Raw genomic sequence first — 23,371 nt, 5'->3', positions numbered from 1 at the left:
CTACAGCAGCTGGGAGCGGCAGAGAAGCTGTGTAATTCTGTGTTGTCCTGCTGCCGTGATCGGCGGCTCCCGCAGCAGCTGTCGCCTCCCTCCATGTGTCGTCCGCGTGGCTACAGCAGCTGGGAGAGGCAGAGAAGCTGTGTGGACCTGTGTTGTCCTGCTGCCGTGATCGGCGGCTCCTGCAGCAGCTGTTGCCTCCCTCCATGTGTCGTCCACGTGGCTACAGCAGCTGGGAGTGGCAGGGAAGCTGCGTGGACCTGTGTTGTCCTGCTGCCGTGATCGGCGGCTCCTGCAGCAGCTGTCGCCTCCCTCCATGCGTCGTCCCGGTCTGGTCTCCTCGGCAGCGGCTCAGCGTCAGCTGATCGCGGAGGCAGTAACAACCATGGCCAGCGGGCATAGCGGGCTGGAGGCGGCGGTGGAGACTGCCTCTGGAGTGGCCGGGAGAGCCGCTCTCGCGGTGAGGAGCTCGTCCACGTGGGTGGCCGGGTAGGAAGCAGCGGCGAGTGGGTCGGCTGTAGGAGGCAGCACAGCAGAGAGAGGCCAACAGCGCCCGGAGGTCTCCTCGGGGCCCGACCAGCTGCAGCCCGCTGGCAAAATCCGCCAAGGGGCCAGCATCCGCATCAACACGTGGGGTCAGCCCCGGAGAGCGAGCGCACCACACCGCACCGCTGAAGGTGATGGAAGGAGCCTCTGTGGTGAGCCATGGCCGGGCGGGGATCCAGGGAGAGGAGAAAAAAAGAAGTAATTGCCGGAGCCCTGTGGCCGTGGCTTCCTATCCAGGCGCCATCTTGTTTGATATGGGCCCCACTGTTAGCTTTGTCCGCCAGAGAACAGTACTGATAGTTTGTGTACAGGTCTGCATTGCCTTTCCCAACATTTACACATTGGTAATGCTTACAAAAATTCCAATAAAACTTTTTTTTGGAGGAAAAAAGTGTACTTTGGCAGACTGAGTGAGTCTATTTTGGTGGCAGCATGCAAGCCAGTAAGGGTGGGGATTTTATTTCTGGTCAGGAAAGGGACTGCCCCTTTAAGAAGGCAAACAACATAAAACATGAACAGGTTATAAAGAGATTTCTTACATTAGGGAATGTGTCCGGCCCACTCCCCTGTCTGGACCACCTCCAGCAGGCTCTGCCCAGCGTCTGCTCTGAATGAAAAGAGTAAAGAGGGCAGCTAATTGCGTCCACAGAATAAACACATTTACCTACAAGCCACAGTTTCCTCCCGTTGCTATAAATAACCAGGCGGGATGAATGGGGAACTCTTGGAGACATTCGTGTGTCTATTAGAGTCATACTGGCTTTTCATCTGTCGACATGCTTTCCTCCTTAAATACATACTATTTTCCACAGTAATAAAACCACAGACTCCTCTGCAGCTGACCTGCGTTATTTTTGGCTTCCGGGGATGATGGCCACCGACAGATCCTATCACAGAAATGAGGAAATCTGTGTACTAAAATAGCCCCGGATTCACTTTATTCAGGACTGCGAGTTTGCAGGTTAAAAATTATACTACGGTATATAGGAAGCCATGTTTAAAATGGATCGGAGATAAACTTTTACTCATTGCATAATTGTGTTCCTTTCATATAGTTTATAGGGAATTCCTCAAGCCCAATACTTTTTTTTGCTTTGTTTTAATACTCCACTTCCCTATAAACTAAACAAGCCTCGTCCACATGTTCTCCAGTGCCTTGGCACTCTCAGACTCATGTAGTAAGGGCTTATGGGAGCTCAGTCTGGGCAGGAGGAGGTGTTACTATCCAGTGGTTTCAAAGGCAGAGGGGAGGAGGGAGGAGGAGAGGGGAGTAAAGATTTCACAGGCTGAGGGCTGGAGATGCAGAGCAGCTTGCCTGTGTGTAATGATCACAAGCAGAACATGGCATAGGGGAATGATACAGTAGCTGAGTGAGTTGTACGCCCGCTAGTACACTGCGCTCTGACGCTGAAGCCTCTCTCGCCTCTGTCTCGGCCTGGCCCTGGGAAGAAGTAATCATATACTGTTAAAGCTGTTTGCAGCTAGATTTGCTGTGTAAACTTTAGATAAGATATATAGACAAGTTAATTGTTATACCGCGTTTCCCCGAATATAAATCATCCCCTGAAAATAAGACCTAGCTTATATTTCGAGTATACTCCAAATATAAGACATCCTCTTTAAACAAGCCCTAGTGGCAGTGGACCAGGCGAGGACATGGTCGGTGCTGGGGTCCTGCTCACTTCACCTCCGCCCACCCGCTCATGTTACCTCATCTGTGCCGGCTTCTGGTCCCCTCATTAAAAAGTCGGATCCCCCCCACTGTTCATGCCCGGCATAATTCAAACCACTGATCAGCGGTAATAGGCAGCTACTGCAGTTCAGTAACAGCGCCGCCCTGTACAGGAAGTGAACAAAGATCACTTCTTGTATACGGCAGTGCTTACTGAACTGCATTATCTGCCTTCACCGCTGATCTGCAGTTTTAATTATGCTGGGCATGAACAGCGGGGGGATCCGACTTTTTAGCAAGGGGCCAGGAACCAGGCACAGATGTGGTAAAGCGGGCAGGCGAGCGGATGCGCGGGTGAGGGAGGCAATCTGCCTATATACAGGGCATCTGGCATCTGGCCAGTAGTGGCTGGATAGTGTACTGGTTAAGGGCTCTGCCTTTGACATGGGAGACCAGGGTTCGAATCCTGGCTAGGTCAAGTACCTATTCAGTAAGGAGTTCAAGGCAAGACTCCCTAACACTGCAGGGTGGCCTCTTGAGCGCGTCCCAGTGGCTGCAGCTCTTGAGCGCTTTGAGTCCAACAGGAGAAAAGCGCTATACAAATGTTCAGATTATTATTATTATTATTATTATTATATACAGGGGCAATCTGCCTATATACAGGGGGATTTGGCCATATACACAGAGGGAATCTGCCTATAAACACGGGGGATCTGTCCATATACATAGGAATCAGGCTATATACAGGGGATCTAGCTATACACGCGGAATAGCTATGCACAGGGGAACCTGCCTATATACAGGGGATCTGGCCATATACAGAGGGATCTACCTGTATACAGAGGGAATCTGGCTAAATACTAAAAGGGGTCCTGGCTACCCCCACAAAATATAAGACCTCCCTGAAAATAAGTGCCTAGCACATATTTTGAAATTTTTTTTTATATAAGACAGTATCTTACTTTCGGGGAAACACGGTAGTTAATTTTTCATCTTGGATTCGCTTTAAGCTCATTGTGTATTGAGGATATTAACCTCCCTGGCGGTAACCCCGAACTACGCCGCGCAGGAGGTTTTCTCAGGCCCTGCTGGGCCAATTCGCGTAATTTTTTTTTTTGCTGGATGCAGCTAGCACTTTGCTAGCTGCGTCAGCATACCGATCGCCGCCGCCCCGCGCTCGATCGCCGCTATCCGTCGCGCCGTGCCGGGACTCCCAATGACGTCACGACGTCGCTGACATCGGTGACGTCATCCCGCCCCGTCACCATGGCGACGGGGGAAGCCCTCTAGGAAATCCCGTTCTTTGAACGGGATTTCCTGATCGGAGATCGCCGAAGGCGATCGAAGAGGGCGGCGGGATGCCGCTGAGCAGCGGCTATCATGTAGCGAGCCCAGGGCTGATTTAAAAAAAAAAAAAAAAAAACTGCTGCGCTGCCTCGTAGCGGAATTTCTTATACCGCCAGGAGGGTTAAAAACTCATCTTCACTGCTGTAAGGCCTAAGTTTAGAGGAAGTTTGTTTATATGCAAGTCATAGAACATACAGTAATTTAAAGGACAACTAAAGCAAGAGGGATATGGAGGCTGCCATATTTTATTTACTTTTAAATAATACCAGTTGCCTGGCAGTTCCTGCTGATCCTCTGCTTCTACTTTCAGCCATAGACCCTGAACAATCATGCAGCAGATCAGGGGTTTCTGACATTATTGTCAGATCTGACAAGATTAGCTGCATGCTTGTTTCTGGCGTTATTTAGACCCCACTGCAGCCAAATAGATCAGCAGGGCAGCCAGGCAACTGGTATTGTTTAAAAGGAAATAGATATGGCAGCCTCCATATCACTCTCACTTCATTTGTCCTTTAAAGAAAAGTATGCATAATAGTTTTGGTAAAAACAAGTTTGCAGTTTCCTCAAAATTAAAAAATGTAGCGGCTTGATACACTTATTCATACATCTTCATGTCCTCTTGAAGTGGGATTAAACAACATATTAAGGGCTGGTTCACACGGGCGTCTGCTGAGCTTTTGCTTGGCATTGCATTTAAACGCCAGCGTTTAAAAGCTAGCTTTTGAAAGCTTTTGAAAAGCGTTCAAGGCTAGCAGTTCTGGTCTCTGGTATTGTTTCCTCGCGTTTACTGCCTCTGAAAGCAGCATGTTGCTTTTGAGACTAGACGCAACGCTGGGATCTACTGCCAGGCTTTCATGAAAGCCTGCAAAAGCCAGCTCTAAACGCTCCCATTCACTTGCATGGGATGGCAGTAGATCCCAAAAAACACTGCGTCTGAAACGCTGCGTTAAACGCCACAAAAACGCCCGTCTGAACCAGCCCTAACTGACATTTAAAACAAAAATATCATCCAATAAGAAATTACTTATTTACCTTACCTATCCTGTTGTTTTTAGTGTTCACTGGCAGATTATGGAAAAATGTGATTTGAAAGAAAGAAAGTAATATTTCTGCTGGTTTCCATCTTTACTGTTTCTCTGTAATACCAAAAGTGACATCACTACTGCGCTTTTCTCTTTTTTTTTTTTTTTTTTCAGCCCAGCTCAGTGTTAATTTTCTCTCTCTACTGTCATAGCTTACTGTCCCTCCCACAGCAAATATCACCTAGACAACATGCTTATATCACTGTGTAATGCTGGGGATACACGGTACGTTTCCCCCTTATCAATGGAGCCGCTGATCATTTCCGAGAGGTCCGATGACCCGCCGGATCGATTCCCTCGACCCATGTATGCCCAGCATAAAGTATTCATAAGAAGGGAGATTCAATTACCTTCTAGTCATAGTGTCCTTATCTTATCTGAAATGGGAAGCTTACTGTTATTTGTATGCTGAGATAAGCTTGTTAGGCCTCTTTTCCATGGGCAGTTGATAGTCATTGAAATGCCTCTCAAACTCTCACAACTGCTTGCTGATGCCTGGTAACTGCTTGCTGAGCACACAGCACAACTGTCCGTGGAAAAGAGGCCATTTATTGTTGCAGCAAAACGTTCCACAATCCTGCTGGCACTGCACGGCTCTTTCAGTTAGGCAAATGCACCCAGACCAGGTTAACAATTGCGACATATAGGGGCCTGTTTTAGAAAAAAAAAAGGGGGGGGGAGTAAATATTTCTGGGGCACTATTTTTTGGCAATTTTTTTTTTTTAGGGTGTTGCAACCCCCTATAATTGACCTCCAGCTGCCTGCCTACTCCCCACACTCCTCCCAGTCAGTCTGAATCTGTCTGAAACCATGCCTTCCTATAACAGTCTGGTGGCGGCCATGATTGGCTATCAGACAACAGGGGATGAAAAAGCAATCAATCTCCCTCCTGCATGCCTACATGACTAAAGGTGCGTACACATGGCATACTGTAGCAAACGACGGGTCCGTTAGACCCTCCCGCTGGGCGGACGTTCTGCCGACAGTAGCACGTCGTTTGCTACAGTATGGCGTGTGTATGTGCCTTAATGGGGGATTGTTTCAGACTTACTGGGTGTAAGCAGACAGCTGTAGGCTGCTGAATAGGTAGAGCCATGACTTTGTGCAGAGTTTCCCTTAGTTATGGTACACAACCTACATTTTATTTACGTTTTTTATTTATTATTATTTTAAAGTAATATATTATTATTTTTACTGTATTCTAGTTTCCTTCTAGCTGTGAGGAGTTTTGCAATATCTCACCTCATCGGCTGGTGGCAGGATGCTCCTGAACTGTGAAGGCCTGGAACCCACGGGCAGCGCTTTTCTGAGCGCTAGTAATTTAAAATTATTATTATTGATTGTTGCTCACCTGTGTTTTTTTCTTTTTGTGGGGCCACAAATTACTCAGATCTAATTATGGTATAATTTATTCTTTTTTTTCTTTTTGTTGCTACTACTCTATTCCCCTGTGGCCATAGCCATGTTATACAGCGGGAGACATGGCAGCGCTTTCAAACAGAAGTTATACCTGAATGATCAATCTGCATGGTTGTGCAGAGCTCCAGTAACTGGACAATATTACACACCTAGCACTCAAAACAGGCAAAGGAGGGTGTTCGCTTCAGTAAATAATGTGTGCACAGATTATTACCTAATAGACTTCCCCGCGGCGATGATGGACCCTCTGGGGGAAGGCCTAACACTAGTCTAGCAATAAAAACACAATATTCATAGACATGTTAGACAGATTTGGTCCATCGAGGGGTTGGTTACACTGCCCCATCGCTTTGGAAATTATTATGCCATGAGCGTTCTGTCTACATGTTTTTGTTGCATGTGGGGAATGGATATGGTGTGTGTCACGGACGATTGCGGGGACGCAGGCGCGTCCTGGAACCGCCCGTGAAGAAAAGAACGATCGCACTCGATTCCTGCATCGATTGCGCTTCAAAACGGTACAATCTGGGTTGAGTGTGTAGGGACAGCGGCAGTCTCTTCTCAACAGAGAGAGAGCACCAGCATGCTGGATGGCTCTTTTGATATGCTAATGAGCCTGAGCCTAATCTGCACTGGAGAGTCCCTGGCTTCAAGCTGTGCTGATGGCCCATCCATCAGGTATAAGGTGACAAACACCATGACAGAACCAAATTTAGAGTGAGGGAACTCAGACACTCCGACTCCTTTTCCCAGCAGGGAGCCGACATGTGGCTTGCTGCTGCCAACTTCAAAGAACCTTTGCCTGGGAATGACCTGGTATAAATCCCAGGGGTCTCTCATATTCCATAAATGGCTATATGTATCATATTTTCTGTGTTGCCAGGCTGGCAGACCCTCCAAACTAACAGAGCAGGTAGGGCCCTGCCTGGCGTTGGGTCTGAGAACATTTCAGAACCTTCTGAGGTAAAGACTGCCCGTTAGGCAGTCCAACAGTGCCCTAATGGTACCACAGGGGTCCCACCCCTCATGTTTGGTATCAGACTGCTGGGTACATCGAGGCAGATCTGAAAATATTAGTAAATCTGCCCTGACCTGTACGGTTCTGTGAGATAGAGCCCATATATGGTTAAGGCATGATTTCTGGTCTCCAGGACAAGGGCAGGACTCATCTCATGTTCTAAGGGGGTGTGTGGGCCCGCCCTCACTTCCTCCTACTGAATCAGGGGCATAAGAATGGGAGAGGAGCCAAAACTCAGAGTCCTCCACACTGAACCATCTTGCACTCATCAGATGCCAGCTTGAGGATATGCTGGTATCCACCTGGTCTGAACTCTGAACTCTGGACTTTGAAACCAAGGACTTTATGATTCTTCCCACAATAAGGACATCTTTCCAGAACTAAGTATTTTTCTCCCTTCTTTTATTTTTCATACTGGCTATTACTGTTTTCATAATTGTTGATTTTCATAATTGTCTGTATATATTAATTATTTATATTGCGTGAATAAACGGCTTTCTCCAAGTCATTCACTTTCCGCTACCCTGCTTATCAGCACACACAGAAATGATCCCGGGTCTCTGAAGATACGCTACTGTTTGTTTGTTGTTGGCTAGACAGAATATCGTGTGTTTAACCGTTTTATTCGCAGGATTAGTCAGTCAGTTAGTGGGCCCCACGGTCCCATAGTAACCGCGGTGGTGGCAGTTTACTCTGAACCAGTAGGTGACGTTGTAATCACCCGTGTCTCACAGGCTCCCTTCTGAGTTGTCTGCGGCTAATTCTTAACGGTTCCTGCGCATTGACTGCGACCAGAGTTCGCACGATCTGTGCGCTGGCACCGTTTAGAAGGCTAAGTGCGGTCAGCCACTGAGGGCTCCTGTGACAGTGTGGTTTAGCATAATTTGATTTATGGATGTTATTTACGCCCATTGGGTTTACGTATATGGATGTGAGGTTTACATACAGTGGGATGCAAAAGTTTGGGCAACATTGTTAATCGTCATGATTTTCCTGCATAAATCGTTGGTTATCACAATAAAGTCAGTTAAATATATCATATAGGAGACACACACATTGATATTTGAGAAGTGAAATGAAGTTTATTGGATTTACAGAAAGTAATTGTTTAAATAAAACAAGGCAGGTTCATAAATTTGGGCACTGTTGTCATTTTATAGATTCCAAAACCTTTAGAACTACGGTAATTATTGTAACTCAAATTGGCTTGGTAAGCTCAGTGACCCCTGACCTACATACGCATATGGATCCAATTATGAGAAAGAGTATTTAAGGGGATCAATTGTAAGTTCCTCTCATCCTTTACATTTCTCTGAAGAGTAGCATCATGGGGGTCTCAAAACAACTCTTAAATGACCTGAAGACAAAGATTGTTCACCATTACGGTTTAGAGGAAGGATACAGAAAGCTGTCTCAGAGATTTGAACTGTCTGTTTCCACAGTTAGGAACATATTGAGGAAATGGAAGACCACAGGCTCAGTTCAAGTTAAGGCTCAAAGTGGCAGACAAGAAAAATCTCAGATAAACAGAAGCGATGAATGGTGAGAACAGTCAGAGTCAACCCACAGACCAGCACCAAAGACCTACAACATTATCTTGCTGCAGATGGAGTCACTGCGTATCGTTCAACCATTCGGCGCACTTTACACAAGGAGATGCTGTATGCAGAAGAAGCCTTTTCACCGCCCACAGCACAAACAGAGCCGCTTGAGGTATGCTAAGGCACATTTGGACAAGCCAGCTTCATTTTGGAATAAGGTGCTGTGGACTGCTGAAACAAAAATTGAGTTATTTTGGGCATAACAAGGGGCGTTATGCAAAAAGGAAAAACACAGCATTCCAAGAAAAACACCTGCTACCTACAGTAAAATATGGCGGTGGATCCTTCATGCTGTGGGGCTGTGTGGCCAGTGCAGGGACTAGGAATCTTGTCAAAGTTGAGGGACGCAAGGATTCCATTCAGTATCAGCAGATTCTGGAGGCCAATGTCCAGGAATCGGTGACAAAGCTAAAGCTGCACCGGGGCTGGATCTTTCAACAAGACAACGACCCTAAACACTGTTCAAAATCCACTGTGAGAAAACGCGGAAAAGCCGCCGCGTGTAGTCAGAACAAGGTGGCTGATTCCGCGTCCAACGCGGCGGTTGGCACGCGTAGACCTACAACTAGTAGTATGGCCGAACGCGGAGAAACCGCCGCATGCCTTGATAGCGGTGCGGCGGATTCCGCGTCCAGCGCGGCGGGTGCTTTACAACACATGTCTGGTATGGCTGGGACTGATAGTCCACACAGGTTCAGAAGCACGCGCGCTGAGAGGCAGAACTTATATGACAGCGAGAAGGAAGTCAGCTGACCAAGCCGGTCAGCTGACGGTCCTATCACTTCTCATTGGTCCAGCACTTAGGGGAGGCGCTGGAGAGCGCTTTGCTATATATACTGGGTGCTGGTCATTTCTCTGGTGTCTGCCGTTGCGATCACTACGTGGTAGCACTCAGACCTTTTTGTCAGAATCTGTGTTATCTCTGTTATACTTCAGACTAGTTCCAGGGTGTTGATGATCAAGGACCTCACACCCAAAGATTAGGAATCTGTGTTATCATTCTGTTATACTTCAGACTAGTTCCAGGGTGTTGATGATCAAGGACCTCACACCCAAAGATTAGGAATCTGTGTTATCATTCTGTTATACTTCAGACTAGTTCCAGGGTGTTGACCATCAAGGACCTCACACCCAAAGACTAGGAATACTGTGTATCATCTGTGTTATACTTCAGACTAGTTCCAGGGTGTTGATGACTACGGAGCTCACACCCAAGACTAGGAATTAGCTTCACCATCCTGTTATTCTTCAGACTAGTTCCAGGGTGTTGATGATCAAGGAGCTCACACCTATAGACTAGACATTGTTGATTATTTGTTATGACCTTCTGCTTTCCTGACCTCTCTTCTGATCTCTGATTTTGTACCTCGCTATATCTGATACTCCGTTGCCAAACCTTGCTTGCCTTAGGACTCTGAATCAGTCTCTTCCCACTGTATCTTATCTGTCTGTCTGTTGCCGACCTGGCTTGTCCGACCTCGAGGACTGTCTCCACTGTTTAGAGATAGTTCACAGATCTGTCAGTGACACTTCACCATTGGTGTCACTCACACTCTGGTCCTTCCCACTCTCAGCCTGACTCCTCCCCTTGGGGAGCCTCAGGCCATTGGAAGGAGCTTGTTCTTGGGCAGTATCTCTTACTGCCTTGCACCCTCGATACGGGTGCTCTCCTCAAAGTATTACTGTCGCACCAAACACTCATCTTTCTCAGGTGTCCAGAGGTTAGAGTTAGCAGATCATCAATAATCGGGTATATATCTGTACTCTCGGTGATACTGCAGACCCTCTCTGTGTTACACCGATCGTTACATCTACTAAGGCTTTTATGCAGAGGAACAAGTACAACATTCTGGAATGGCCAGCTCAGTCCCCAGACCTGAATATAATTAAAAATCTGTGGTGTGAGTTAAAGAGAGCTGTCCATGCTCGGAAGCCATCAAACCTAAATGAACTAGAGATGTTTTGTTAAGAGGATTAGTCCAAAATACCTTCACCCAGAATCCAGACTCTCATTGGAACTTACAGGAAGCGTTTAGAGGCTGTAATTTCTGCAAAAGGAGGATCTACTTAATATTGATTTTATTGCTTTTTTGTGGTACCCAAATTTATGCACCTGCCTAATTGTGTTTAAACAATTATTGCACACTTTCTGTAAATCCAATAAACTTCTTTGCACTTCTCAAATATCACTGTGTGTGTCTCCTATATAATATATTTAACTGACATTTTTTATCGTAACAACCAACAATTTATACAGGAAAATCATGACGATTAACAATGTTGCCTAAACTTTCGCATCCCGCTGTATATGTATTTAATATGTATCACGCTAGTACCTATGCTGCTCCTCCGGTGCCCCTATTGGCAGGGCTGTATTTAGGGTTTGGGCTCCCCTAGGCACACCAAACCTACGGCGCCCCCTAGGAGAACGTTGGCGGCGCGCGAAGCGCGGCGTGGCGAAAAATGGGCGTGGTCACCGAATGAAGTGGGCGTGTCCATAACGCAGTGGGTGTGGCTAATTAAAATATCCTAGTAAGAGTGCAGCCCAAAGTCAGTGGGGCCATGGTTTCTCCCTGGGTATGAGTAAAGTGACCTTAAAAAAGCAAGTAGGAAATGTCCCCCCCCCCCCCCCCCCAAAAAAAAAACCCCACACATTAGCCAGTGTTCTCTCGCACAAAATAGTGGTAGGTATTAGAGTGTGAGCTCCCCTGAGAAAAGTCAGTAACATGACTGTTCTCTGCAAAGTGCTGCAGAATATGCCAGTGCTATATAAATACATAATAATATGGTAGGACATTAGACTATGGGAGAATTAGATTGTAAGCTCCTCAGAGGATAGTCAGTGACATGACTACGTACTCCGTGAAGTACTGCTGAAGATGTAAGTACAATATAGTACAGTGGTATGGCAGCATGATGGCGTAGTGGTTAGCACTCTCGCCTTGCAGCGCTGGGTTCCTGGTTCGAATCCTAGCAAGGTCAACATCTGCAAGGAGTTTGTATGTTCTCCCTTTGTCTTTGTGTGTTTCCTTAAGACACTCTGGTTTCCTCCCACATCCCAACAACATACGATACAGATAAGTATAATGTTAATTGGCTTCCCCTAAAAATTGGCCCTAGACTACGATACATACATAGACATATGACTATGGTAGGGATTAGATTGTGAGCCCCTCTGTGGGACAGTTATGTGACAAAACAATACATACTCTGTACAGCGCTGCGTAATATGTTGGCGCTATATAAATAATTAGTATAAGTACAGTAGCCAGGTCTATAGGTGTCCAAATGTAGACATACTATAGGTGTCCCCAGTATAGATATCCAGGTCTATAGGTATCCCCAGTTTAGGTAGTAGTCAGGGGCGTAACTAGAAATCACTGGGCCCCCTTGCGAGAATTTGGATGGGCCCCCCCCATAGGTGCCAAATAATCATAATGTGGCAGTGTTTCATCATAAAATAATCGCAATGTGTGCAGCATTTCAGCAGAGAATAATCACGAGTGTAACATTTCAGCGAAGAATAATCGCAATGTGGGCAGCATTTCACCAGAAAATAATCGCAATGAGTGCAACATTTCAGCAAAGAATAATCGCAATGTGGGCAACATTTCAGCAGAGAATAATTGCAATGTGGACAACATTTCACCAGAAAATAATCACAATGTGGGCAACATTTCACCAGAAAATAATCGCAATGAGTGCAACATTTCAGCAAAGAATAATCGCAATGTGGGTAACATTTCACCAGAAAATAATCGCAATGTGGGCAACATTTCACCAGAAAATAATCGCAATGTGGGCAACATTTTACCAGAAAATAATCGCAATGAGTGCAACATTTCAGCAAAGAATAATCGCAATGTGGGCAACATTTCAGCAGAGAATAATTGCAATGTGGGCAACATTTCACCAGAAAATAATCAGAATGTGGGCAACATTTCAGCAAAGAATAATCGCAATGTGGGCAACATTTCAGCAGAGAATAATTGCAATGTAGGCAACATTTCACCAGAAAATAATCACAACGTGGGCAGCATTTCAGCAGTAAATCACACAGTGGGCAGCATAACACCAGTGGGCTGGCTGAGTACCTGGCTGGGTGAGCGGGTAGTGGGCTGGCTGGGTAGCTGGGTGAGCAAGCAGTGGGCAGGCTGAGTAATTAATTCAAGTATTTGTATAGCGCCTTTCTCCTGTCGGACTCAAAGCACTTGCGAGGCAGCCACTAGAGCGCACTCAGTAGGCAGTAGCAATGTTAAGGAGACTCCTTACTGAATAGGTGCTGGCTTACTGAACAGGCAGAGCCGAGATTTGAACCCAGGTCTCCTGTGTCAGAGGCAGAGCCCTTAACCATTACACTATCCAGCCACTGCCTGGCTAAGCTAGCGGGCAGTGGGCTGGGTACCAGGCTGGGCGAGCGGGCAGGCTGGGTGGCTGGGCGAGCGGGCAGTGGGTTGGCTGGGTACCTGGCTGGGCGAGCGGGCAGTGGACTGGCTGGGTGAGCGGGCAGTGGGTTGGCTGGGTACCTGGCTGGGCGAGCGGGCAGTGGACTGGCTTGGCACCTGGCTGGGCAAACGGGCAGTGGGCTGGCTGGGAAAGCGGGCAGTGGGCTGGCTGGGAAAGCGGGCAGTGGGCTGGCTGGGTACCTGGCGGGGCATGCGGGCTGGCTGGGTACCTGGCTGGGCATGCGGGCTGGCTGGGTACCTGGCTGGGCAGCGGGCTGGCTGGGTACCTGGCTGGGCAGCGGGCTGGCTGGGTACCTGGCTGGGCATGCAGGCTGGCTGGGTACCTGGCTGGGCATGCAGGCTGGCTGGGTACCTGGCTGGGTACCGGGCTGGCTGGGTACCTGGCTGGGTACCGGGCTGGCTGGGTACCTGGCTGGGCATGTGGGCTGGCTGGGTACCTGGCTGGGCATGCAGGCTGGCTGGGTACCTGGCTGGGCACCGGGCTGGCTGGGTACCTGGCTGGGCATGCGGGCTGGCTGGGTACCTGGCTGGGCATGCAGGCTGGCTGGGTACCTGGCTGGGCAGCAGGCTGGCTGGGTTCCTGGCTGGGCAGCAGGCTGGCTGGGTACCTGGCTGGGCATGCAGGCTGGCTGGGTACCTGGCTGGGCAGCAGGCTGGCTGGGTACCTGGCTGGGCAGCGGGCTGGCTGGGCAGCGGGCTGGCTGGGTACCTGGCTGGGCATGCGGGCTGGCTGGGTACCTGGCTGGGCATGCGGGCTGGCTGGGTACCTGGCTGGGCATGCGGGCTGGCTGGGTACCTGGCTGGGCAGCGGGCTGGCTGGGTACCTGGCTGGGCATGCGGGCTGGCTGGGTACCTGGCTGGGCATGCGGGCTACAACAGAAAAAGAAGTCCAGTAGCTCTACTGCAGAATAAGTACCAGGGAGTCAACCAGTCAGCACCTGGATCCACAAAGGTGCACAAGAGGCTCAGCAAATTGAAAAAGAGACCGGATCTCTACCTGGATTTGTGCAATTATAGCAAATAATTTATTGTATCATAGCAGCTAGAAACACAACGTTTCGGCCGGAGGCCTTTGTCAAGTGTGCATGCGGGCTGGCTGGGCATGCGGGCTGGCTGGGTACCTGGCTAGGCAGCGGGCTGGCTGGGTACCTGGCTGGGCATGCGGGCTGGCTGGGTACCTGGCTGGGCAGCAGGCTGGCTGGGTACCTGGCTGGGCAGCAGGCTGGCTGGGTACCTGGCTGGGCAGCGGGCTGGCTGGGTACCTGGCTGGGCATGCAGGCTGGCTGGGTACCTGGCTGGGCATGCAGGTTGGCTGGGTACCTGGCTTGGTACCGGGCTGGCTGGGTACCTGGCTGGGTACCGGGCTGGCTGGGTACCTGGCTGGGCAGCGGGCTGGCTGGGTACCTGGCTGGGCATGCGGGCTGGCTGGGCATGCGGGCTGGCTGGGTACCTGGCTGGGCATGCGGGCTGGCTGGGTACCTGGCTGGGCAGCGGGCTGGCTGGGTACCTGGCTGGGCATGCAGGCTGGCTGGGTACCTGGCTGGGCACCGGGCTGGCTGGGTACCTGGCTGGGCATGCGGGCTGGCTGGGTACCTGGCTGGGCATGCAGGCTGGCTGGGTACCTGGCTGGGCAGCAGGCTGGCTGGGTACCTGGCTGGGCATGCAGGCTGGCTGGGTACCTGGCTGGGCAGCGGGCTGGCTGGGTACCTGGCTGGGCAACGGGCTGGCTGGGTACCTGGCTGGGCAGCGGGCTGGCTGGGTACCTGGCTGGGCATGCGGGCTGGCTGGGTACCTGGCTGGGCATGCGGGCTGGCAGGGTACCTGGCTGGGCAGCGGGCTGGCTGGGTACCTGGCTGGGCAGCGGGCTGGCTGGGTACCTGGCTGGGCAGCGGGCTGGCTGGGTACCTGGCTGGGCAGCGGGCTGGCTGGGTACCTGGCTGGGCATGCGGGCTGGCTGGGTACCTGGCTGGGCATGCGGGCTGGCTGGGTACCTGGCTGGGCAGCGGGCTGGCTGGGTACCTGGCTGGGCATGCAGGCTGGCTGGGAACCTGGCTGGGCAGGCTGGGTACCTGGCTGGGCAGCGGGCTGGCTGGGTACCTGGCTGGGCAGCGGGCTGGCTGGGTACCTGGCTGGGCATGCGGGCTGTCTGGGTACCTGGCTGGGCATGCGGGCTGGCTGGGTACCTGGCTGGGCATGCGGGCTGGCTGGGTACCTGGCTGGGCAGCGGGCTGGCTGGGTACCTGGCTGGGTATGCGGGCTGGCTGGGTACCTGGCTGGGCATGTGGGCTGGCTGGGCATGCGGGCTGGCTGGGTACCTGGCTGGGCATGCGGGCTGGCTGGGTACCTGGCTGGGCAGCGGGCTGGCTGGGTACCTGGCTGGGCAGCGGGCTGGCTGGGTACCTGGCTGGGCATGCAGGCTGGCTGGGTACCTGGCTGGGCAGCGGGCTGGCTGGGTACCTGGCTGGGCATGCGGGCTGGCTGGGTACCTGGCTGGGCATGCGGGCTGGCTGGGTACCTGGCTGGGCATGCGGGCTGGCTGGGTACCTGGCTGGGCAGCGGGCTGGCTGGGTACCTGGCTGGGCAGCGGGCTGGCTGGGTACCTGGCTGGGCAGCGGGCTGGCTGGGTACCTGGCTGGGCATGCGGGCTGGCTGGGTACCTGGCTGGGCATGCGGGCTGGCTGGGTACCTGGCTGGGCATGCGGGCTGGCTGGGTACCTGGCTGGGCATGCGGGCTGGCTGGGTAACTGGCTGGGCATGCGGGCTGGCTGGGCATGCGGGCTGGCTGGGTACCTGGCTGGGCAGCGGGCTGGCTGGGTACCTGGCTGGGCATGCGGGCTGGCTGGGTACCTGGCTGGGCAGCAGGCTGGCTGGGTACCTGGCTGGGCAGCGGGCTGGCTGGGTACCTACCTGGCTGGGCGAGCTGGCTCCTGGCTGGGTAGCTGGGCTGCAGTTGCCAGCGTGTCCTTCACGCTTCTCCCTGGTCGCTCCCGCCCTCCAGCAGAGTGGCAGACATGATCCTGAACTCTGCATGCCGCCTACTGGTCTAGTGACGTCACTAGACCAGGAGGCGGCATGCAGAGTCCAGGATCATGTCCTGACTCCTGGCCGGCCGCTGCCACTGTGCTGGAGGGCGGGGGTGAGAGCTCCCCTCGTCATCTGTAGGTGCGCTCTCCGCCGCTCCCCCCGCACCCCCCTCCTCCCCCGCCCAACGAAAAAAAAATAAAAAATTATTGAACTATAGGTGGCCGCCCCCCCGAGGACCCGCCCATGGCACCGGCCCACGGGTGCCTCTTAATAGATACGGCCCTGCAGGTGACCATCAGCGGTGGGCAAAAACTGCTATCTTGCCAAAGGCTCCATTTCATCTTGATCCTTTTCTGGCCAATGGAGGATGCGGAGTGTATCTGACTGACATGCTATGCATGACTACCAGGCACTGCGTTTCCTCTCTCTCATGGCCCGCATGATAACAGACTGTATAATGGACAATTACTGGCCTCTGGTGCACTCAGCATCACTGATTAGATGCTCTTGTTTTCCTGTTTGAAATTCCTTTCCTTCCAACTATTTGGAAAAAAGGCTCATTTTTTGATACCAAGAAGAAAAAGCAAATGAACATAGGCCTCTAATTGGCCGCCAGTTGTGACTCCCAGCCCTGACAGGAAAATAAAAAGGAAGAAAGCACTTGCTCTGGCTTGAAAACCTGTAGTAAAGAAAAAAAGTACAATTATTAGGCATCTTTCACACCTGTTTTTGCGAATTTGCATTTGCCGCATACCTAATGCAAGTCAGTGGCATCACATTGGACATGCGTTGTGTGAATTTTCGCATTCCAATTTTCTGTAGAAAAAACTGCCTACATGCTTGCTTCTTCTACACAATGGACATGCACGTCGTATATAATTCCAAATGTGAAAATGTAAAAGCGAATTTTAATTGATTATATATATAATCATTTACATTAACTTTCTTGGTGTGCATGGGAACATCGGAATGCGAAAATTTGCATAAAACACAGCTTAGGAGTCTTTTAGTTAATCAATTGGCCAAAAAATGATACTGTATAAATAGAGGTGGCCTTGTTATTCACTGGTGTAACAATAGGGGATGCGACCCCCCTCACCTCGGGCTCTCCTCTCAGCGCTCCCCCTCCTGCAATCATTGGTGGTGTTCGTGGCAGCAGCGGCGGTGGCGGCAGGATGAATACATTACCTCCTTCTCGCCGGAGCTCTATCGTTCTCTAAGTGCTTCATTCAGCTTCCTGTGTAAACAGGAAGTTGCACTTAGAGAACGGAAGAGCTTCGGCGAGAAAGAGATAATGAGTCATCCTGCCGCCACCGCCGCTGCTGCCACGAACACCACCAATGATTGCAGGAGGGGGAGCGCTGAGAGGAGAGCCCGAGGTGAGGGAGGGGGGGAATTTCCCCCCTCCCCACCAATCTGCCACACTCTCCTCTTGTGCTGCGACCCCTGCTGCCCCCCAAAAGTCCCCGAGCGGGCCCTGGGGGGGGGGGATAATTTTTTTCCTTTCATGTTGTCACCCTTCATAGGCTAAATTAGGCCTGCAGTGTCCGTGAAGGGTATTGCTGGCAGGAAGCCACTTGTGTGCACTAAAATGCCTCCCTTCAGGATCAGCACAAACGGGATACAGCCCCAGGGGAACACATTTTAGATGGACGGGTCCCTTTCTGTCTGCAGAAATCGATAGCATGGATTGATTTCATCTGGAAATCGTTTCAAATTATGATCGGACAGCCATATTGTGGCATCGATCTCTAGCAGATTTAATCATAATGATCGAATCTGCCGGGTAACATTGATAAGTGTATGAGCACCTTATTCCCTGCAGATAACATGATCATCTTTGGCCAAAAGATTGTAAGCCTGCCCACCAACGCCAAGGTAGACTCCTCTCGGACAGGTTCTACACTACACTACGCTACCCTACTCTAATAGATGCTAGTCATCTTTTACCTTGTTTTTTTTTTTTTTTTTTTTTTTTAGTAAAAAGTATTTGTATATTCTATTCTGGGGCATGATTAGCTGTGCGCCTTTACTGTGTCTCTGTGATGTTCCATTTCTGAAATATTCCCTCTTCCTCTGTGAAGATCAGATTACTAAAGAAAGTGGACTTTACAGAGACAAATGTAAATAGCTAATTATGATTCATAGGAAAATAGCATGTTTACTTTGTTTGATGTCCCATTTCTCAGGAATTCCCACTTCCTCCTGCAGGCTAGCAGAAAATGGGAATATCTGCAGAATGGGACTTCACAGACACTAAACATAGGTAACCATGCTTCAGACGAGAACATACAAATACTGTTATCTAACACTACATCTCCCAACCTGTATGCCCTACCCTATCACTACAGTCACTGTCAGTCTGTCTAACCCTTCATCACCTAACCTGTATGCCCTACCCTATCACTACAGTCACTGTGAGTCTGTCTAACCCTACATCTCCTAACCTGTATGCCCTACCCTATCACTACAGTCACTGTCAGTCTGTCTAACCCTTCATCTCCTAACCAGTATGCCCTACCCTATCACTACAGTCACTGTGAGTCAGTCTATCCCAACATCTCCTAACCTGTATGCCCTACCCTATCACTACAGTCACTGTGAGTCTGTCTAACCCTTCATCTAACCTGTATGCCCTACCCTATCACTACAGTCACTGTGAGTCTGTCTAACCCTACATCTCCTAACCTGTATGCCCTACCCTATCACTACAGTCACTGTGAGTCTGTCTATCCCTACATCTCCTAACCTGTATGCCCTACCCTATCACTACAGTCACTGTGAGTCTGTCTATCCCTACATCTCCTAACCTGTATGCCCTACCCTATCACTACAGTCACTGTGAGTCTGTCTATCCCTACATCTCCTAACCTGTATGCCCTATCCTATCAGTACAGTCACTGTCAGTCTGTCTAACCCTTCATCTCCTAACCAGTATGCCCTACCCTATCACTACAGTCACTGTGAGTCTGTCTATCCCTACATCTAACCAGTATGCCCTACCCTATCACTGCAGTCACTGTGAGTCTGTCTATCCCTTCATCTCCTAACCTGTATGCCCTACCCTATCACTACAGTCACTCAGTGATTGTGTGTCTGTGTGCGTCACTCTACTTTAGTCAGGGTATGTCATTCAGTCGGTGTAAGTCTGTATGCCTGGCTGTGTGAAGGTGGGCAATCATCATTAGACATTTGTAATAATTTAGACATTTGTTTGTATGGAAAAATTGATTAAAACAAAAATCTATTAAAAATTAGGTCATTCTCACATAATTTTTTTATCAATATATCAATCAGACATTAGTTAAGAAAGTTATTTCTTTTCTTGATTACCCAGGGGGCACAGGGGTCACCCGCCAGTTTGTGCAGGGTGGTACTCAGATAAAGGATGAATATTAGGGGGATATCGATCGTTTATCTGATCTCCAAAAATATCTAATAGTGTATGCCCAGCTTCATTGTGAACCCTGATTTGTCATTGGTCAGTCTGTCAGTACAAACCTAATACACATTATTTAAAAAACAAACAAAAGAATGTTCAGGGTCAGGGAGAGAAGAGGAATTTTTTTTTGCATTTTTGTTTACTTTTTTTTGGGGAGGGGGGGGGGGGGGGGGGGCTACAACAACAACAAAGAAGTAAAAATAAAGAAGAAGGTTATTGCCCTAAGGCCCCGTTCACAGTGGTCAGTTGCGTTGCAGAATAATTGCTAAATAATTCTGCATGTCAGCTCACTGCCCATACAATTCTAAGGGGCTGTTCACAGTACTGCGTAGTAACAGATCACTTTATTCCAACTCTATGCATGCAAGCTTTGTATTAAAGTCTATGGCCAGTCTCCATTGCAGTTCACAGTAATCATAACACATTAGAACACATGCATTATGCAACTGACCACTGTGAACCTAGCCTGAGTGAAGGATAATACTCACCTAGCATGTTTATTAGATACTCACCTAGTTTTTTTTTTTTTTTTAGATACTTACCCAGACTGTTTTATAGATACTCACCTAGCTTTGTTTTTAGATACTTACCCAGACTGTTTTATAGATACTCACCTAGCTTTGTATTTTTTAGATACTTACCCAGACTCTTATAGATACTCACCTAGCTTTGTTTTTAGATACTTACCCAGCCTGTTTATTAGGCTGCTTGTAGAGGGGTGTTTAAGCTGAGCTTGATGCTTCAGTGTGTAGACAGAAGCGATTAGGATCTTGGAGTGGAGCGGATAGATGTTTGCCGCATGGAAGCAGAAGGTATGGCTTGGGTCGGGTGGACAATCCTTCTTACATGTAAATCATCACTAACCCAGGATGATGCCATTATAAACTATTTTCATGTATACATTTGATGGTATAGAAAAAAAAATTGAAACCCCCCCCCCCCCCAAAGAAAAAAATTAGGGCATTAGCAAATGAATTCCACCTGCCGGTTAGTTATTAAGCAGCCAGTTCATTAATAAGCGGCTAGTGGCTTTCATTTGCCAGCATGGCATCTCATTCCTGAGTTAGTAAAGATTAACATGTTAGGAGAATAGTCAGCTACTACTTACGTGACCGGTGGCTGTATCATTGCAGAGATGCTGGTGTTGCAGGTGATGGGAGGCAAGCAATGCAATGGAGAATCCACTCTAGCTTCAGGGCTTCCATTTAAAAGGTTTCACTGAAGGTTGTCCTGCTGGTTTGTAATCCTTGGGAAATTCAGTTATCTTCCTGTTGGTGAAGCACTGCAGCAGATGCGGTCTCATAAGTTGCTTGTTGTACACACACTCCGGGTTCCCATCTGCTGCCAGCAGCTCGTAGGCGTTTGCAATGCAATGGATGACGCAGTCTTTGCTGGTGCTTGATTGTTGGTCCACCGCCAGATACTCCATGTTTTTTGTTGGGTCCTTCATGTAGTTTTTGTAGCTGTCTTTTATCTGCCTGATGGCCATACTTCCAAAAGCCATGGCCTTGTAGCTGTCTGCAACCACCACCTTTGTACCTTCACATGCAGTGACAAATCCATGCTGATGTTGGCAATCCACGTGGAACTGAACAGTGGGCACTGTTCTGGGTCTGACCGGAAAGCACACTGCTCTGATGCAGGGAAGACCAGTCGCATCCTGGAACTGTTGTCTCAAGAGTTTCACAGCTGCCTCTAACACTGCGCAGCGGAGCATCCCGGTGCCTTGGAGATCCATCTTGTCCTCCATGGTCAGCCGCAGGTCTGGCAGCCAGGGCTTTGGACCCCTCTGTCTTCTTTTCTTCGCCCTCTGCTTCCCTGTTGTGGCCTGGCTGCTGACAGCCGGCCCTCCTCTGCTCCTCTTCTTCCCCCTCCTCCTCGGTGATCCCTGCCCATGGCTTGGGCCTGGTCCAGTCATCATGATGTCCTATTCAGTCCTCTTGTCAGGTTTTTCTTCTTCCAAAAGCCTTTTTTTTCTTCTAAAATATAAATTCAGCTGGAGACTCGCAAACTGCTGCAGTTTCCAATGGCATTTAACTGACTAATGACTTCCAACTGCCATCTCCGGCAGTTGAGCTCATGCCATCTCCGGCAGTTGAGCTCATGCCAGTGGTCTCATGCAGGCATTTTTTTGAATCCTGGTCAGTTGGGAGCCATGAGGATGATCTCATGCAGGCATTTTTTTTTAAGCCTAGTCAGTTGGGAGATGGCTCATATGTCCAAATACTACTAATTCCTTACATTTTCTTTACTGTTTACAAATTATGAACATCTTTTTATCCAATTTTGTTAATAACTATATTATAATTTTGGCTATAATTGTAATTAATGTATATTGGAAAACATTAGCTGTTATCTTGATTTATGGCAGGTGCACACTTAGCAGAAATGCTAGCGTTGCGGAAAATGCTGTGTTTTGCTGCTAATGGAAGTCTATGGGCAGCAGGAAAAACGCATATAAAAAAACGCATTTGCATTTTCTAACAACGCCTTTTTAAAAATGCATGTTTTGTTGCATAATATTAAAAAAACGCATCAAAAATGCACATAATGAAAGTCAATGGAAACACAATGGTATGCATTATTCATGCGTTTTTATATGCGTTTTTTATTATTGTTTTGTGATGTATTTCCGCTTCCTGTTGTCTTCCTAGTTATTTGCTTAAAACGCAATTGGAAAAAGCATGAAAAATGCATACAAAACGCATATGTGTTTTGTATATGCAAAACGCAAACGCATTGAAACGCACGCAAAACGCTTGAAAAACGCATCTGCGTTAAAAAAAAAACGCTAACTAAAACGCACCAAAAATGCAGTAAAAACTCAGCAAAAACGCACATAAAAACTCCCCGAATGTGATATAAAACGCGACCTTTCACGTTATGTTATCTGTGCATCCAGCCTATATCAGTTTTCAGTAGAGTAGCAATAGAGCAGTGTTTTTCAACCAGTGTTCCGCGGCACACTAGTTCCGTTGCCTGGTGTGCCGTCCTCTTCTCCCCCTCCCGCCCGTCCCCGCGGCCGCCGCTGTTATTACCTTAGCAGCGGCCGCTCTCCCCTCTCCAGCGCATGTGTTTATTCTAGCAGCGTATCTCCGGCTGCTCTGTGTGATGCGGAAGGAGGCAGGGCTCGGTTACCATAGTAACGGCGATACATATCGCCGTTACAGGAAGCCACTGCCCTGCTTCCTTCCGCATCACACAGAGCAGCCGGAGATACGCTGCTAGAATAAACACATGCGCCGGAGAGGGGAGAGCGGCAGCTGTTAAGGTAATAACAGCGGCGGCCGCGGGGACGGGCGGGAGGGCACTATACTGGCTATACTGGGGCACTATTCTGGGGCACTATACTAGCTATACTGGGGCACTATTCTGGCTATACTGGGGCACTATACTGGGGCACTATACTGGGGCACTATTCTGGCTATACTGGGGCACTATACTGGCTATACTGGGGGGCTATACTGGGGCACTATACTAGCTATACTGGGGGGGCTATACTGGGGCACTATACTGGGGCACTATGCTGGCTATACTGGGGCACTATGCTGGCTATACTGGGGCAGTATACTGGCTATACTGGGGCACTATACTGGGGCACTATGCTGGCTATACTGGGGCACTATACTAGCTATACTGGGGCACTATTCTGGCTATACTGGGGCACTATACTGGGGCACTATACTGGCTATACTGGGGCACTATACTGGCTATACTGGGGGGCTATACTGGGGCACTATACTAGATATACTGGGGG

Source organism: Hyperolius riggenbachi, chromosome 6 (genome assembly GCF_040937935.1).
Source record: "Hyperolius riggenbachi isolate aHypRig1 chromosome 6, aHypRig1.pri, whole genome shotgun sequence".
Taxonomy (NCBI): domain Eukaryota; kingdom Metazoa; phylum Chordata; class Amphibia; order Anura; family Hyperoliidae; genus Hyperolius; species Hyperolius riggenbachi.
Note: the sequence above shows the minus strand (reverse complement) of the source record.